Here is an 18,245-nt window from a genome sequence, read left to right as displayed (position 1 = left end):
CCTCAGTCTGTTTCCCAAGGATCTACAACACCAGGCAAGAAAGACTTTTCTTGACCCCTGCCTCCCCTCCTTTCCCTCTGCTCTAGCCCAGGTGGAGCCATGAACAAACAGTGGCTGCTGAGTGGAGGAGGAGGTAGAATGAGAAGACATGAAGAATCAACCATAATTTTCTTCCCCACTGCAGGCTGTCAAGGCTGAGATAGTCCTGAGTTGGGTGAAGAGAGGCACTTTAATTAGATGAGTTTTTGTTGTTATGTGATTATTGAGTCAGACTTTATAATAGTTAAAAGTGATTGCAAAAACTATTGAACTACTCAGAATTTCAACCAGGAGCAGAGAGAAGTGGGCCTATGTAGGAGGTCACTATGTAGAAGGCAAGGGTGCAAAAAAGAGTTGCTTTCCAATTACACCCTATCTCGTCCAACGCATTCAATGAGCTAGCGGAACACACCAGAGGCATTGGGGTGAGGGTGAAGGAGAGAGGAGCCTTTGTGATATTGAGAATTCTTCAGGTCCTTGAAACAGGGGAAGAAATGAAGTACTTCTGACACAGATCTGAAAACTGGCCAAGAGGCATGCATAGCAGTGCTGATGAGTGGTGGGTGTTTTTTTGTTTTTGTTTTAATTTTAGGGACATCTGCTCCAAGCGTCTTTTGGTCCTGAAAATATTTTTGACTTCCTCATGACAATTTCATTTCTTGAAGCAGCAGTATATAACCCTTGCTTAAGTCAGAGAATCAGAGGAAAATACATGCAGCAACATGGCTTACAGGATGTAATCAGAGCGCGACTTTCTTTGTATTCCCTCCCTTCCTTTATGCCCACCTTCTGAGGCTATTTCTTCCATTGCCCTGAGATGAAAATTCAGGCAGGTCTTGTGATTTTTCTGGCCATGCAGTCACTTTAAGCCATTTATGCCTGGGGTTGCAATTTTTTGAATTTTTGCAATCAGACCTCAGTGATGACCTTGAGTGGTAGGATATAAATAACTCCCACATGCTTAACGTTCCAATAATGAACCACTAGGCATAAGTTTAAGCACAAAGCACCATCTCAATTCAGTAACTAAAATCTTCCTCTCCTGACTGGGCATAGTGGCTCAAGCCTGTAATCCCAGCACTTTGGGAAGCCAAGGCGGGAGGATCACTTGAGGTCAGGAGTTTGAGACCAACCTGGCCAAAATGGTGAAACCTTGTCTCTACTAAAAATACAAAAATTAGCCTGGCATGGTGGCACACGCCTGTAGTCCCAGCTACTCAAGAGGCTGAGGCAGGAGAATCGCTTGAACCTGGAAGACGGAGGTTGCATTAAGCCAAGATTGTGCCACTGCACTCCAGCCTGGCCAACAGAGCAAGACTCTTTTTAAAGAACTTTAAAAAAAATTGTAAAAAACACTTAAAATAAGTTCTAACCTCTTAACTTTTTAAGTGAACAGTACAGTATTAACAATAAACAAAATGTTGTACAGCAGATCTCTAGAATTTTCTTTCTGGCATAACTGAAACTGTATGCCCATTAGCAGCAACTCCTCAGTTTCTTCTCCTTCCTGCCCCTGATAATCACCACTCTGCTCTGTGCTTCTATGAGTTTGACTACTTTAGATAACTCATGTAAATGGAACCATGCACTATTTCTTCTGTGACTGGTGCATTTCCTTTATTTGGCTGGTACAAAAGTGACAGCAAAAATTACTTTTGCACCAACCAAATAGTATAATGTACTCAAGTTTCAGACACGTGCTAGCATATGACAGGATTTTCATCTTTTTATGGCTGAACAATATTCCACTGTATGTATATAATGGTGAGATTTTCTGTATCCATTCATCCATCAAAGGACATTTATTTTGTTTTCACCTCTTGGCTATAGTGAATAATTCTACAGTAAACATGGGAGTGCAAATATCTCTGCAAGATCCTAACTTCAATTATTTTGGATACCACAGAAGTGGGATTGCTGGATCATATGTAGTTCGATTTTTATTTTTTTGAGGAACCTCAAAAAAATATACTGTTTTCCATAGCAGCTGCACCATTTTATATCCCCACCCGAAGTGTACAAGGGTTCCAATTTTTCCACATTCTTGCCAATATTTGTTATTTGTGGGGTTTTTTTTTGGTAATATTCATCATAACAGGTGTAAGGCAATATCTCATTATGGTTTTGATGTGAATTACCCTGATGATGAGTGATGTTGAGCATATTTTCATATACTTGTTGGCCATCTGTATGTCTTTTTGAGAAATGTCTATTCAAGATTGGATTATTCATTGTTGTTGTTCTTGTTTTGCTATTGAGTTGTAAAAGCTGTTTATGTATTTTGGATATTAAGCCATACAATTGCTTTTTTTTGTTTTGTTTTTGTTTTTGTTTTTTTGAGATGGAATTTCACTCTTGTCACCCATGCTGGAATGCAATGGCATGATCTCAGCTCACTGCAACCTCTGCCTCCCAGATTCAAATGATTCTCCTGCCTCACCCTCCCAAGTAGCTGGGATTACAGGTGACTGCCACCACACCCAGCTACTTTTTGTATTTTTAGTAGAGACAGGGTTTCACCATGTTTGCCAGGCTGGTCTCAAACTCCTGGCCTTGTGATCCACCCACCTCAGCCTCCCAAAGTGCTGGGATTACAGGCGTGAGCCACTGCACCTGGCTTTTCTTTTCTTTTCTTTTTTTTTTTCCAGAGACAGCATCTTGCTCTGTCACCCAGGCTGGAGTGCAGTGGTGCAATCATAGCTCACTGTAGCCTCAAACTCCTGGGTTCAAGTGCTCATCCCATCTCAGCCTCCCAAGTAGCTAGGACTACAGGAATGCAGCACCATGCCCAATTAATTTATTTTTGTAGAGATAGGGTCTCACTATGTTTTCTAGGCTGGTCTGAAACTCTTGGCCTTAAGCAGTTCTCCTCTGTCAGTCTCCCAAAGTGCTGATATCACAGACATGTGCCACCATGCCCAGTCCTACAATTGATTTTTAATAAACTTTTCATTTAGAATAGTTTTACATATATGAGAAACGTCAAAGATAGTAGAGTTCCCATATATCCCAAACCTAGTTCCCTAACCCATATTTATATACATATCTATAAATAATTCTATATGTGGCCGGGCGCGGTGGCTCAAGCCTGTAATCCCAGCACTTTGGGAGGCCGAGACGGGCGGATCACGAGGTCAGGAGATCGAGACCATCCTGGCTAACACGGTGAAACCCCGTCTCTACTAAAAAATACAAAAAACTAACCGGGCGCGGTGGCGGGTGCCTGTAGTCCCAGCTACTCGGGAGGCTGAGGCAGGAGAATGGCGTAAACCCGGGAGGCGGAGCTTGCAGTGAGCTGAGATCCGGCCACTGCACTCCAGCCTGGGCGACAGAGCGAGACTCCGTCTCAAAAAAAAAAAAAAAAAAAAAATAATAATAATAATAATAATAATTCTATATGTAACTGTCTTAGTCTTTTGTTTTGCTATAGAAGAATACCTAAGGTCAGGGAATTTATAAAGAAAGGAGGTTTATTTGGTTCACAGTTCTGCAGGCTATGCAAGAAACATGGCACCAGCGTTTGCTTTTGGTGAGACCTCAGGCTGCTTCCCCTCATGGCGGAAGGGGAAACGGGAGCTGGCATGTGCAGAGATCACATGGCAAGAGAGGAAGCAAAGGAGGGAGACAGGAGGTGCTAGATTCTTTTTAACAACCAGCTCTTACAGGAGCTAATAGAGTGAGAAATCACTCATTACTTCCAGGGCAGCACCAAGCCATTAATGAGGGACCTGCCCCCATAACCCAAACACCTGCCATCAGGCCCCAATGTTCAACATGAGATTTGGAGGGGTCAAACCAACCAAATGATAGCAGTAACCATCTGTATTTAGCCAAACATAGTTTATAGTGTTTCCTACTCTAACCCATAACCACACAAATCAGTCTAGACTCGTCCCCTTGCTTCTCTGTAACCTCCCACTCCAACAGTGAGAAACCTGGTTCCTCTTGTATTTTTGCAGGTTTTGGGGGGTTCCTCCCAATTGTTAGGGACCTCTTCCCTGGGATTCCCTTGGTGAGGGCATGTGCTTCTTCACTGGCTGGTAACACCCCTTCCTCAGCACTGGGTTTTCAGGATACCAGGAGCTTCTAGATGAGTTTGAACAATTCTCCAGCAAGTTCTCCAGACTGAGCCCCAGCTGTCTCTCCTGCGCATGGCCCACAGCTGGCCACAGGAAACACTCAGACAAGTTTACTCTTAACAGACTCAGGCAGTGTTGGGATTCAAACCAGGCCCTTCTCCTTTATGCTGTCACCCAAGAGGGTACCCAGGCCATCTCTTACCTTGTAGATCTTACAGGTAGGATTCAGACTGGGGAGTTCAGCTCTGTGAGTGTTCTCTTAAGGAGTCCCTCTCAATCTGAAATGAAAGACGAAGCAATTTCCATTCCTGCTTGTGGAACAGTGCCTCAAAGCACACAAATAGGCATCTCCAAATATTCTTTCTTAAAAATCACCTTTCTCACCCATCACCCTCCAACCTTCTGTATGTGCCTGAAGGATTTAGAGTTGTTTAACCAGTTTTTGGGCATCTCCTTTGGGAGACTTCTTCCTTACTTTGGAAGATGTTGTCTGTGTCATGGTGTTGAAACTTCCATTTTTAACACTGTGTGGTCTCTCATCCCAGAAAAATGCCCATAGACTTAAATTTTTACGTATAACTTCAAGGGGTCTTTTGACCCCTTGAAGGTGAACTTAAAGGTTAAGAACCCCTGTCTTACAGGGTAGGAAAATAACTAATGTCCCTGATATGATGGACCTTTAATTCTACCAGCAAGTGGGAAATTACTGGCAGAGTAGAAGTTACAGAAACCTTGAGGATGACCATGCTCCCCCGCCCCTCTGTCTCTCTCTCTCTCTCTCTCTCTCTCTCTCTGTGTGTGTGTGTGTGTGTGTGTGTACATTTAATTGAGGTTAAATTTATATAACATGAAATTAACCATAAACCATTTTAAAGTGTACAATTCACTGGCATTTAGCACATTCATAATGTGCAACCATCACTTCTGGTATGTTTTGGATATAGTGTTATTTGTCCCCACCAAATTTGAAATTTGATCCCCGGTGTGGTGGTTTGGGGAGGTGGGGCCTAGTGGGAGGTGTTTGGATCATGGGGGTGAATCCTTCACAAATTGCTTGGTATCCTTCTTGCAGTAATGAGTTCTTGCTCTCATGAGACTAGATTAATTCTCTAGGAATGGATGAGTTCCTTCAAGAAAGAATTGTTAAAAAGCAAGATTTTCCTCGTCTAGTCCCTCTTGGCATGTGTCTGCTTTCCTTTTGACCTTCTCTGCCATGCTATAATGCAGGACAAAAGCACTTACGGGAGGCCAGGGCCATATCCTTGAACTTCCAAGCCTGCAGGTCCTTGAGCTAAATTAACCTCTTTTCTTTATAAATTATCCAGTCTCAGGTATTCTGTTATAGCAACACAAAACAGACTAAGACAACTTCTATCTAGTTCTAAGAAATTTTCATCATCAGAAAAGAAAATCCTGTGTTCATTAGGCAGTCACTTATTCCCTCTTTCCCTGCCCCTAGTAATGATTAATCTGCTTTCTTTCTCCATGGAGACAGAATATAAAATATTCAGAACAGAGGCCTGTCCTGAATATTTTATATAAAGGGAATTAAACAATATGTAACCTTTTTATCCGGCTTCTTTCAGTTACTATAATGCTTTCGAAGATTATCCATGTTGTATCATGTATCAGCACTTCATTCCTTTTTATGGCTGAGTAATATTCCATTATACAGATATACCACATTTTGTTTATCCATTCATTAGCTGATGAACACTTGGGTTGTTCCCACCTTTTAGTTATTGTGAATAGTACTGCTATAAACATTTTGTACAAATATTTGCTTGAACACTTGTTTTCAGATATTTTGGGTACATAAAGAGAAGTGGAATTGCAGAGTTATTTGGTAATTCCATGTTTAGCCTTTTGAGGAACTACCACATTGTGTTCCACATCAACTGCACCATTTTACGTTCCTACCAGCAATGAACAAAGGTTCTAATTTCTCCACATCCTTATCAACACTTGTCATTTTAATTTAATTTTATTTTAAAGTTCTGGGATACATGTGCAGGATGCACAGGTTTGTTACATAGGTAAACGTGTGCCATGGTGGTTTGCTGTGCCTATCAACCCATCACCTAGGTATTAAGCTCCTCATGCATTAGCTAATTATCCTGATGCTCTCTCTTCCCCTGCCCCCATGACAGACCCCAGTGTGTATTGTTTCCCTCCCTGTGTCCACGTATTCTCATTGTTCAGCTCCCACTTTTAAGTGAGAACATGCAGTGTTTGGTTTTCTGTCCCTGTGTTAGTTTGCTGAGGATAATGGCTTCGAGCTCCATCCAGGTCCTGCAAAAAACACGATCTCATTCCTTTTCATGGCTGCATAGTATTCCATGGTGTATATGCACCACATTTTCTTTATCCAGTCTATCATGGATGGGCATGTGGGTTGATTCCATGTCTTTGCTATTGTGAATAGTGCTGCAGTGAACACACATGTGCATGTATCTTTACAACAGAATGATTTACAGTCCTTTGAGTATATGTTCAGTAATGGGATTGCTGGGTCAAAGGGTATTTCTGGGTCTAGGTCTTTGAGGATTGCCACACTGTCTTCCACAATGGTTGAACTAATTTACATTCCCACCAACAGTGTAAAAGTGTTTTCATTTCTCCACAGCCTCACCAGCATCTGTTGTTTCTTGACGTTTTAATAATCGCCATTCTGACTGGCATGAGATGGTATCTCATTGTAGTTTTGATTTGCATTTCTCTAATGATCAGTGATGTTGAGCTTTTTTCATGTTTATTGGTCACATAAAAGTCTTCTTTTGAAAAGTGTCTGTTGATGTCCTTTGCTCACTTTTTAATGGGGTTGGTTTTTTCTTGTAAATTTGTTTAAGTTCCTTGTAGGTTCTAGATATTGGACTTTTGTCAGATGGATAGATTGCACAAATTTTCTCCATCCTGTAGGTTGTCTGTTCACTCTGATGGTAGTTTCTTTTGCTGTACAGAAGCTCTTTAGTTTAATTATATCCCATTTGTCAATTTTTCCTTTTGTTGCAATTGCTTTTGATGTTTTTGTCATGAAATCTTTGCCCATGCCTATGTCCTGAATGGTATTGCCTAGATTTTTTTCTAGGGTTTTTATAGTTTTGGGTTTTACATTTAAGTCTTTAATCCATCTTGAGTTAATTTTTGTATGACATGTAAGGAAGGGGTCGAGTTTCAATTTTCTGCATATGGCTAGCTAGTTTTCCCAGCACTGTTTATTAAATAGAAAATCCTTTCTCCATTGCTTGTTTATGTCAGGTTTGTCAAAGATCAGATGGTTGTAGGTGTGTGGTCTTATTTCTGAAATCTCTATTCTGTTCCATTGGTCTATGTGTCTGTTTTTGTACCAGTACCATGCTGTTTTGGTTACTGTAGCCGTGTAGCATAGTTTGAAGTCGGGTAGCATGATGCCTCCTTGTAGTATAGTATAGGCTCTTTTTTGGTTCCGTATGAATTTTAAAGTAGTTTTTTTCTAATTCTGTGAAGAATGTCAATGGTAGTTTTAAGGGAATAGCATTGAAACTATAAATTACTTTGAGCAGTATGGCCATTTTCATAATATTAATTCTTCTTATCCATGAGCATGGAATGTTTTTCCACTTGTTTGTGTTCTTTCTTATTTCCTTGAGCAGTGGCTTCTAGTTCTCCTTGAAGAGGTCCTTCACTTTCCTTGTTAGCTATATTCTTAGGTGTTTTTATGCTCTTTGTAGCAATTAACACTTCTTATTTTTAATTTTTTTATTTTTTTAGATGGAGTCTCACTCTGTTGCCCAGGCTGGCACGATTTCGGCTCACTGCAAGCTCTGCCTCCCAGGTTCATGCCATTCTCTCATTGCAGCCTCCCAAGTAGCTGGGACTAGAGGCACCCTCTACCACACGTGGCTAATTTTGTTTTTGTATTTTTAGTAGAGATGGGGTTTCACCGTGTTAGCCAAACTTGTGGACATGAGGTGGTGTCACATTGGGTTTTGATTGATGACTAACATATTGAGCATCTTTTCATACGCTTGTTGGCTTTTTTTATGTCTTTGGTGAAATATCTAAAGTCCTCTGCCCATTTTCAAATTGGGTTGTTTATCTTTTTGTTGAATTGTAGGAAATGTTTATATATTCTGGATACTAGACCCTTATTAGATATATGACTAAATATGATTTGCAAATATTTTCTTCTATTCTGTGAATAGCCTTTTCATTCTCTTGATAGTGTCCTTTGATGCACAAAATTTTGACAAAATGCAATGTGTCTTTGTTTGTGCTTCTGGTGCCATATCTAATACACTATTTTTATATCTAAGGTCATGAAGATTTACTTCTATTTTCTTCTAAGGGTTTTCTAGTTTTAGCTCTTTATTTGGGTCTTTGATCCACTTTGAGTTAATTTCTACATGTGGGTAAAGGTCCAACACTGTTATTTTGCATGTGGCTATCTAGTTCTCCCAGCACTGATTTTGGAAACGACTGAACGTGTATTTTTGAGGACATAACAGGACAAGATTGAGTATGGTTTGATGTGTCCCTAGACCAGAGGTTACCGCATTTTCTTAGTTCATAATGCCCTCAATGTCTCAATGATTTTTTTTTCAGTTTCCTGTATTATAAATATTTAGGGTCAAACAACATAAGAAGTATTTATGCTCTAACAACTTAGTCATTTTTGGAAAAAATGTTACACATTAATTGAAAGAAAATGTACTTATTTCATTTTTAAATAACCCACAATTACTAAGTATACATGTTTGGCACTGTACAACTTCTCAAACTCTGGACTCATATAGGACACTGCCATGCTCATTTCCTGCTCTACATTGATTTTCAATGACACTTGCTTTTTACGACAGCAATCACTGAAAACCCAACCAAAGATATGATGCCAACAAAAGGAATAGAATGTGATCTAATGCTGAAATTGTAAACCATCTTGAGCCAGTAGTTCTTAACATATCTGATAGATGTTGGTATCCTTGTGTTTTTCTCCAGACTTTGCTGTAGTGTCCAGGGCATCTCAGCAAGAACATGTCCTATTCTTAAGGAAAACTGATTTTAATGCATAAAAGGGCAAAAAAGGCATTGTTCTATCACATGAATCTCTAAAAAGGAAGGCTTCTTAAGAATGTCGAGAACTCTAAAAAATGCAGTTGTTCAGACCCTGACACAGAATAAAGAGGAGTTCACAAAGAAACCCTGGTGAGCCTAGACTTGAAAGCATGTACAAATCATGGAAAGTAGCGGCAAGGGGAGACATAATATTAAGTACAAACTTAAGAGGGTGGCACGGACATGTAATGACAGGGTTGGAAAAGCTGATATCCCCAGTGAGGGAAGTCTAGAAAAATGTACAGAAGATCGCGAAAAGGGAATTTAATTTTTAGAGCTAGGACATAATTTTTGGAGCAAGATATGGGTAAGCCCAATAGTTGGGCTGTTGTCATGTTTCTCAAGATCAGAGAGAAATATGAACTTCTGATTGTTTCTGTCTCCCTTGTCAAGGAGAATGATGTTCACACTGAAGAGTTTCATTTTACAGGAGCATGAAGGCATGTACCAATCAAGAGAGCCTAGGTACGCTGCAGTAACAAACAGTGCCAGAACATCAGTGGCTTAAACAACAAGGGTTTGCTTCTCACTAATGTGAAGTCCTTTATGGGTCCCATCAATGCTCTAGTAAGCTGTCCTTTGCATGGTGGCTCAATATTCCAGGTTACTTTGATCTTGCAGCCTTGCTGCATTGACATGATCTCCCACGCAGGGGATGAAGAGCACTGAAAATGTTACACAACTCATGAATGCTTCCACACTGAAGAGATAGTCTTCATGTCCTCTCACATTTCATTGGCCAAAGCAAGTCACATGGTCACTTGACTTGGCGGGAATGAGGAGGAGCAATTGTCATAAGCATTTGGAAGAAGAGAAGACCTGGAAAAATCACAAGGAGCAGTAGTGTCTGCCATAAGGTATCTCTATCTCTGCCTCTTTTTTCAAGTCTGCTACAAACCTACATTTCTTGATGCTTGGAACAAGGTTTTAGGTAATGTCCAATGCAAAGATGCAGTCAACAGAGGGTGCTAATTCCACTCTTTTCTGCACGGACAGATTGCGTCCATGGCTTGCTCCTCCAGTCTGTCCTCCTGAAGTCAGCATGGTCTAGCTGAGTAGAATGAAGGATGTTCCCCTAGACCATGCCAGGGAAAATGGGCCAGGACTCTGGTGGGATTAGGGGTGGGACTGGGGCATAAAAGCAGAACACATGGCCAGCAACAGAGAGCAGGTTCTTGCAAACAGGTGAGGTTACTTGATAGTTTCTGTTCTCTGAGGATTTAAAAATACGCCTTGGCTGAAAAATGGAAACTACTATGATTAGGCTGATCCAGTAGCTGCATTACTGGGTAAGTAATAAAAGCCAAATTTAAGGGCAGTCCTTTTACAGTTACAATAAATACCAATAATCTCTTAAGATTAACCATGGTAAGGTCATTTAAGGACTAGAAACAGTAAAGAACATTTACAGCTCTGAAAATATTTTCTCTGATGCTTCCTTCATTCCTTGATGCACTGGTGCCTAAAAAACTTTGTGTGGTCTCCACTGTGCCTGGCTTCACACCCTGCAGGGGTCTGGCCCAGACGCAGATCAGACTTTGAATGAGGCTATAGATTAGGTAAGGAGTCTCGGGCCTCCTCTTCAGCAGTAATCCTGAAAGGGCCTTTGCGTAAATTCTAGGCATCTTCAAACTGATCTCATTCAGTATTTGCCTTTATAATACGTCACTATCACACTTTTATTTCTGGTATAAATTTTGAAACAGATCACTGCTGTTTTACACTGTTATTTTATCAACAGCAGGAGTCCCACTCAGGGAAAACCCTAACTGAACAGTACTGTTCTTGCCTAAAATGGAGATTTTGCTAGAGTTAAGAAAGATGCAACTGGCAAAAGGCACTGTTGCCACTTTTCTCCAAACTTTGCTTTAGGTACAACCCACCAACTAGCAGATCAGATGGATCACAGCTTGGCTATGGTTCTGCGGTAATTCAGAACTAAAACCTAACTCCAGAAGAAAGACTGACAATGTGGCTCCTCTGCTCACTAGGCTGTTGAACTCACACTTAGCAGTCCTGTGTTTCTTTGGCAGTCTGGTAGCAGAGTTCTTATACTGTCATACAACAGGGGTTTTCGTGCACACATTTCTTGGAAGTGACACAAGAAAAGAAGCTGGGATTACTTTTTGTAAGCATTGGCTCCAGAAATTAGAACAGATAATCCTCCTTAGTGCCACTGTACAACTTAATCAGAGGAAAAACATTTATGGAGCAGAAGATCCTTTAGAAAAATTGGCCCCTTTGTCCAAATAAATGGTGTGGATTTTACTTCAAACAGCTGAAAGCCATAAACAGGGAGAGCTGGGAGAGAACTCTGGAATAAATGGTTGAATTGAACGGAATTGGATCAGAATATGTGTATGAAGCAAGAATAGAAGGAGTGAATAATATGCTGCAGAAAAAAAAAGTGTGCCTTGGACTTCAGGGAGTTGCCAGCCTCCAACTCTTAAGCAAGGAAGCCTCTCATTTGGGGGATTTTTATATAAAATCCATGCAGTTTTCAGGCAGAGCTCTAGAGGGCAGAAAAGACATAGGTTCCTTGATGGAGAAAGTCACATTCACAAATGCAGGGTACCAATAGTTTTTGCATACTGTGCCTTTTTTTTTTTTTTTTTTTTTTTTTTTTGACTAATGGCTCGGTTTAGATAGACTCTAGTTTACTATAGAATCACAACATTTGAGGTCTTAGAAGACTTATAGTGTTGACAAGTTAGTTCAGTCCTCTCATTTTATAACAGAGAAAGTGTCTCTAAGGGGTTAAGTAAGATTTTCCTAAGATCATCCACTTAGAGTAGCAGTTAAGACCAACCCTACTTCCCCGACCCATCCCCCACACACTTGAACTCTTACCCATTTAGTGAAGGTTTAAGAATGCTCATGTTTTTTTCATCCTAAAACAATCTGGTCATAATGGAGACTTGAGTTCAGACTCATATTCTTGTCCTGTGAAAAACGACTGACTGGATTGGTAAGCCTGAAGCCGGTGCTGTCACTAAACTTGGACAGAGACATTTCTCCAAAGAGCCGGATCTATTTGAATTTCCTTAGCCAGTACTTCCACGCTTTGGACTCTAGGTGGCGACATAGGACCTTCGTTTTGCTTTCTAGGGAAACTGGACAAAACCCTTCAAGAAGAAACCTGATTATTGCAGTTCTTCTTGACCCAAGGCCGACTGACAGCATTTTCTCTTAGCTAAGCTAATGATCAGGGCCTGGGTGCTCACTCTCAGATGCTATAATTATTTTCACTATAATCCTGTGACAATGACTGTTACTTAACAGGTCTTCCAGTTATGTCATATGTTTGGCAGGGTCATATGTGGAGAGAAGAGCATTTTTATTGATTTTTAAACTTCACAACATTCTTGCGGCGGCTGCCCCTCCTTTTCACTGGGCCACCTCTGCCTCTCCTCTACTCTCCCCAGCCCAGTCACGCTGCATGACCTTACCTGCCTCCAACCCCCACCAAACATATTAATCTAGTGGAACTGGCTTTAAATGAGCATAATGAACAACTCTGAAAGAAAAAAAGGATTTAGAGGGTGGTCTGGCAAATTGGAAAGGGAGAGGGTGGCACTTCACGCTTTGATTTCTGGCTCCATAACATCTCTAGAGCAAGGTGCTTCAAGAAGTGGTCTAAGAATGACATGGGACATTTTCTTGTAAAAATGCAGAATTTGTGGGCACACTCCAGATGTCCTAGGTCCCAGTCTCTGGGGCTAGGCCTTGGAATCCATCTGTTTAGTTCCTAAATAGACTGTGTTATGAACCACAGCTGCAAAGAAGCTGCAGACCTTTTAAGATCAGTTGATGGTGCTGTCTCCCTCACCACCTGATTTGCTGGCCTGGTGCCTGATTTCCATTGCAGAACTTGGAGCCTCACTGTTTCTTATAAAGACAACCACCCCATCTCCCAGCCCCTGCTCTCCCCTCCTTTTTCCCTCGCAGTACACTGACCCCATAGCACCATGGGACACGTGACTAGAAAGGCAACATGGAATGGAAGGGATGTGAATACTGTAGTCATTTCCAGTATTTTTTCTCCCTTCCTTCCCCCACTCCAAATTTTAAAAATGTGATCTTAAATTTCATAATATACAAATATATTCTTATTACAGATATTCAAATTATATAGAGGACATTATAGCCCCTTTCAACCTTCCCCATCCAACATGCCCCCCAAATAGGATTGTGCTGTACATTATTTTGAAACATGATTTCATGATGTAACGTCAGGTTTTAGGGATCTTCCCATATGAGTAGCTAAATTTACTTCATTCTTTTGAACTGCTGCAGAGCAGTCTTTTCTGTAGGCCTACCAATTGTTAAAAAATTATACACACAATTTCGCATACTACTTTTTTCATTTCATACTGTGTCACGAACATTTTCCCAACTCATTATACGTTCTTCGTAAAACATGGTTTTTAATGATTACATAGTATTCCAGCATATAATTATACTAAAATCAATAATTAATTAATTAATTATCCAACTCCCGCATTTTTCGATTGTCTCCAATTTTTTTTTTTTTTTTTTTTTTTCTCGAGACAGGGTCTCACTTTATCACCCAGGTTGGAATGCAGTGGTGCAATCACAGCTCACTGCAGCCTCAATCTCCCCGGGCTCAGGTGATCCTCCCACCTTAGCCTCCCAAGTAGCTGGGACCATAGGCACGCCCCACCACACCTGGCTAATTTTTGTATTTTTTTAATAGAGTGGTGGTTTTGCCATGTTTCTTGAACTCCTGGGCTCAAGCAATCCGCCTGCCTTGGCCTCCCAAATTGTGTCTCCAGTTTTTGATAATCATTCCTTTTTAATAATGAGCTCAATGTCTCCTTACACTCATCTTCCCACTACTCCCTTACTTAGGAATTGTAACCAACCAAAAAAACTGAGGTCCCTGAAAAGTGGCTGATGGGGACAAGATTATTTTGTAGTTTCTATGCTCCCTTCAGGCATGAATTGCTGTATTTATGACTGTGAATGGGTGCTGAATTTTAACTTCTTAAACTTCTGCTGAAACTCCACTCTCCTCACTTAAATAACTGAAGCAAAATGAAGGTATCTTTCCTGAACTGTTTACTTTGAGCAGGTGAGCATTTTCACAATTAGAAGGGAAGTCTGCAATCAGTTTCTTTAATGGGAAAGGTGTTCTTATAGAATTAATGCATGCATGGCTCAGGGGAAGTAAGAATTTCTGCAATTGATTGGATTAAAGGGGCTCCTTAAAATCAGAAATACTCCGGCGCTCATCGCCTCTGCTGGGTGATTGACAGGGGTCTTCACACCATCCTCCTTCATGGGAGGTATTTGGCACAGAATCATGATTTCAGAACCTTCTGGATTAGAATCAATTAAATCCACAAATAGAAATGAGCTGCCATTATTGTCCCTAAAAGGATACACCACTACCTCCACCCAGCATGTTCCTGTGTCACGCTGGAGTTTACAAACAGGCCTGCTGCATCTGAAGGGACACAGCCAAATGCAAATTCTGAGAATAATTGTTACAGGAGGGCATGTGCTGAGCTTTAAGTGAAACATAAACTTGAATTTCCGTTTTGTCCCTTTAAAAATACAAGGTGAGCCAAAGATGTAGCCAAAGATGCTCTTGATGACATTTTAATCAAACATCACTGCACTACAAAAACATTTCTAGCACTAAACTAGAAGCCTTTACAGGCAAAATAAAGTGCTATGGTGACTAAGCTAGCTGCAAATTAAAATGACATTGAGAATGAAATGAATAGCGTTCCTATTTGTCACATGAGAAAAGGATGTGAATATTCCAAGTATCCAATGTTCCTCCTAGAATTTCAATGCTCTTTGACTCAGAAGTATTTAGAGAATTTGCAGTTCGGTTTAGACTGTAGGATTTATGTTGTATAACATCTGCTGTATCTAGGAGTGTGATGAGACGAACAGGTACCTCAGCAGAGAGGACACTGATCTCTCTCTGCTTCTTTGTCTCTGTATCTCTCTTTCCCTTCACTGCACCCCCACCAGTTCCACCTGGCTCAAGGAGGAAGATGAATACACCTTTGGACACTGGATTTATACAGTACACTCACTCACAGCACTTGTGGTTCTCCTAACACCCTCCATGATGTGGGGAACAGGCATTGCTATCTCCATTTTACTGAGAGGAAAATGAGGCTCAAAAGGGTGAATGGCTTGCTGGCCACCCAGCAAGACCACAGCAAAGCCAGGATTAGGACACAGCGCTTCCTGAATTTCACAGTGCTCCTCTTTTCTCTTTGCCCCTTTTATATTCTGGGCCCAAAGCTTGCTTGCTTTCTAGTTAAAAACATTTCTTTCACTTGTTTTTAAGCACAAGTCAAAAACCTACCCTTTGCCTATGTCCTGGGTGGAACTTTGTTTTTAGTCATTCACTTCTAACTCCACAGGGCGATAAGACACTGAGTCTCCAGGGAGTCTGTGCTGGGAGCCTGAGGGTGAAAGGTCAGACCCCCTCTAGCCTCTGCTCTTCCTTTGGTGAGTTGTCAGGCAGCCTCTCAACCACTGATCAATCAACCTCCGACCCTGACTGCCTATCCTGCGGCCAGAGCTGATTTCTGTCTAAACAAGGGTCTTCCTCCCCAGCCCATGGCCTCTCCCAGCACCTCCATGCCTTTCCCACCATTCTTTCTCTATTAAAATTTCTTCTTTCTACTCCCAATTGCACTAAATCTAAGCTCAAGAATTAGTCACTAACTTTCTGCTGATGTTGATGTGGCGGTTTCCATGAATTCGCACTCAGCACCTCGTGCAGTGCTGCCAGATTATCTACAAACTAGGGTTTTATGTATCTGAGATAAATAATGGATACATCAATGGATAAAGTCCTCCTGACTTTTTAGAGTCAGGAGGAAACCAATTTGTTTTTACAAATGAAGAAACATAGACAAAGAGAGGTTACATGACTCTCCTGGGTTATACAATTACTAACATAAATATTATTAACTAAATCTTCTGACGTCTAATATGCACTTTTCTCCCCATGAAACCATCCAGCTTCTACTTATTCTAACTATTTTTATATTCATCTAATTCCATTAATTTTTAAATTTTAGATAATGGTATTTTTGTTTAATTAAGAAATTACACATTATATTTCAGCTTTGTTCACTTATCTTATATCTCATACAGTATTTTAAAAACCTAAATTTGTTTCCCAAGTACTTAAATAATATGCACTCAATGTGTCATATCTGGAAAGTAAAGGAACCTGTACAGAAAAAAAAAATACTTGATTTCACCAATCAGAGATAATCACTATTAACATTTTAGTACATTTCCTCCTAGTTTTCTTCTTCTTTTTTAAGAAAGTCTTGCTCTGTCACCCAGGCTAGAGGGCAGAGATATGATCTCAACTTGCCACAGCTTCAACCTCCCAGGCTCAAGCAATCCTTCCACCTCAGTGTCCCGAGTAGATGGGACTACAGGTGTGTGCCACCATGCCCAGCTCATTTTTGTATTTTTTGTAGAGACAAGGTTTTGCCATGTTGCTCAGGCTGGTCTTGAACTCTGAGCTCAAGTGATCTGCCCACCTCAGCCTCAAAGTGCTGGGATTACAGGTGTGAGCCACACGCCGCAGGCATTAGCCACTGCACTTGGCCTTTCCTCCTAGTTTTCAGACACTTGTTACACTGTTGAAATCATGCTGTTGATAGAATTTTATATTCTAGGGTTTTGTTTGTTTACCATATCTGAAGCCTTCATTGTGTCATTACAAATGCTTTGTACACACATAATGCAAATAGCTACATAGAGTTCCTCATTTCATGATGACACAATTATCTTAACTATACCCTAAGCCTGGAATTTAGATTGCTTCAAACTTTCCATTCTTTTAAGTACTGCTGCAATATTTATGCATACATATTTCTATACATTTCTGATTTCCTCTTGGGAAAAAAGCCTAAAAGCAAAAGAGTCAAAAGCTATTTACATTGTTAAGGCCCTTGATACATTTTGGCCAATTGTTTTTCTGGAAGTTGATGTCAACAGACACACGAATCAGCAAGCGTCATAGTACGTTTTAGGGTATTTTCCCACAACTAGTATCTCATTTCTATAATCAATTCAGTCTTGAATGACCTATTGTCTAAAATAGTTGTTGCTAAACACCAGTTATAAATTAAAATTGCAAACCAGACCCACAGCCCCCTTTGTCTTGCATTTCTTTAGTTTGCTGGTGTGCCCTATGGGTGAGACATGTCCCACACACAGCACTGAAAAGGTAGGTCAGCAGCTTTTATTGATTTGCTTTCTGACTGCACACACTTTTTTGGGTTAAATGTTTTGAAGTCCTACTAAGTGGGCCATGCGCTAGAAACAAGAGGTAAAAAAATAGTTTGTAGCCTCAAGTTGTTCTCAGCATAGAGGGCGAGGTAGCCAGGAAAACCACAGTGGCTCATGCCCCCTTGACTGGATGCATAGGGCGCTGTGAACACCCAAACTGGGCACATGAGACTCAGTCTCTGGAGGCACTGCCGGCTTTTCAGGAGGCACAGTACGCAAACTCTGGCTTCCAAGGTGATGAGTACACCAGACAGAAGACCTCAGGTGATGATGGTCTACACAGAGGAAACATCCTGGAGTGAACTGCATACTCTCCTGGGTAGCCTTGGAGACATTTGACTTTAGAAAAGCTACTTAACCTCTTTGTTACCTCAGATTCCTCATCCATAAAAATACTACTAACAGGAATTACTTCATAGGACTGCAAAGAATAACTGAGATAACACAGGTAAAATGTTAGAAAAGTGTGGGGTACATCCTATGAGCTCCAAAGATGTTAGATACCATCATTATCATCATTATAGCTGAAGCACCGAGTTCAAGTAACGAAGTGATGGGAGATGTGTGATTGGCGGGAGACAGGGTGAGCTCATGAAGACTTTCTGCAACATTCTGAGAAGGATGTACTTTACCCTCACACCTGTAAGTCCCTTAGAAGTATGTTTTGAGTTTTGGAGTTAACTGTCTAGAGGCAGGAGGCTGAACTAATAATCTCCTCAAATTCCT

The 18,245-nt window shown here is 40.8% G+C and overlaps 1 long non-coding RNA gene across 2 annotated transcripts in view; it reads right to left on the bottom strand.

Annotated features, from left to right (window-relative positions):
- The window catches only part of LOC135971963 (uncharacterized), a 107,223-nt gene that overhangs the window by 16,027 nt on the left and 72,951 nt on the right, over nucleotides 1-18,245 (bottom strand). For both annotated transcript variants that reach the window (XR_012415738.1, XR_010588443.2), the window contains one exon: nucleotides 4,321-4,396. This is a non-coding gene — a long non-coding RNA (uncharacterized lncRNA). The remainder of the gene's footprint in view (nucleotides 1-4,320; nucleotides 4,397-18,245) is intronic.

The sequence above is a fragment of the Macaca fascicularis genome, chromosome 7, assembly GCF_037993035.2.
Source record: "Macaca fascicularis isolate 582-1 chromosome 7, T2T-MFA8v1.1".
Lineage (NCBI taxonomy): Eukaryota > Metazoa > Chordata > Mammalia > Primates > Cercopithecidae > Macaca > Macaca fascicularis.
This window is presented reverse-complemented; position numbering and strand designations above follow the sequence as displayed.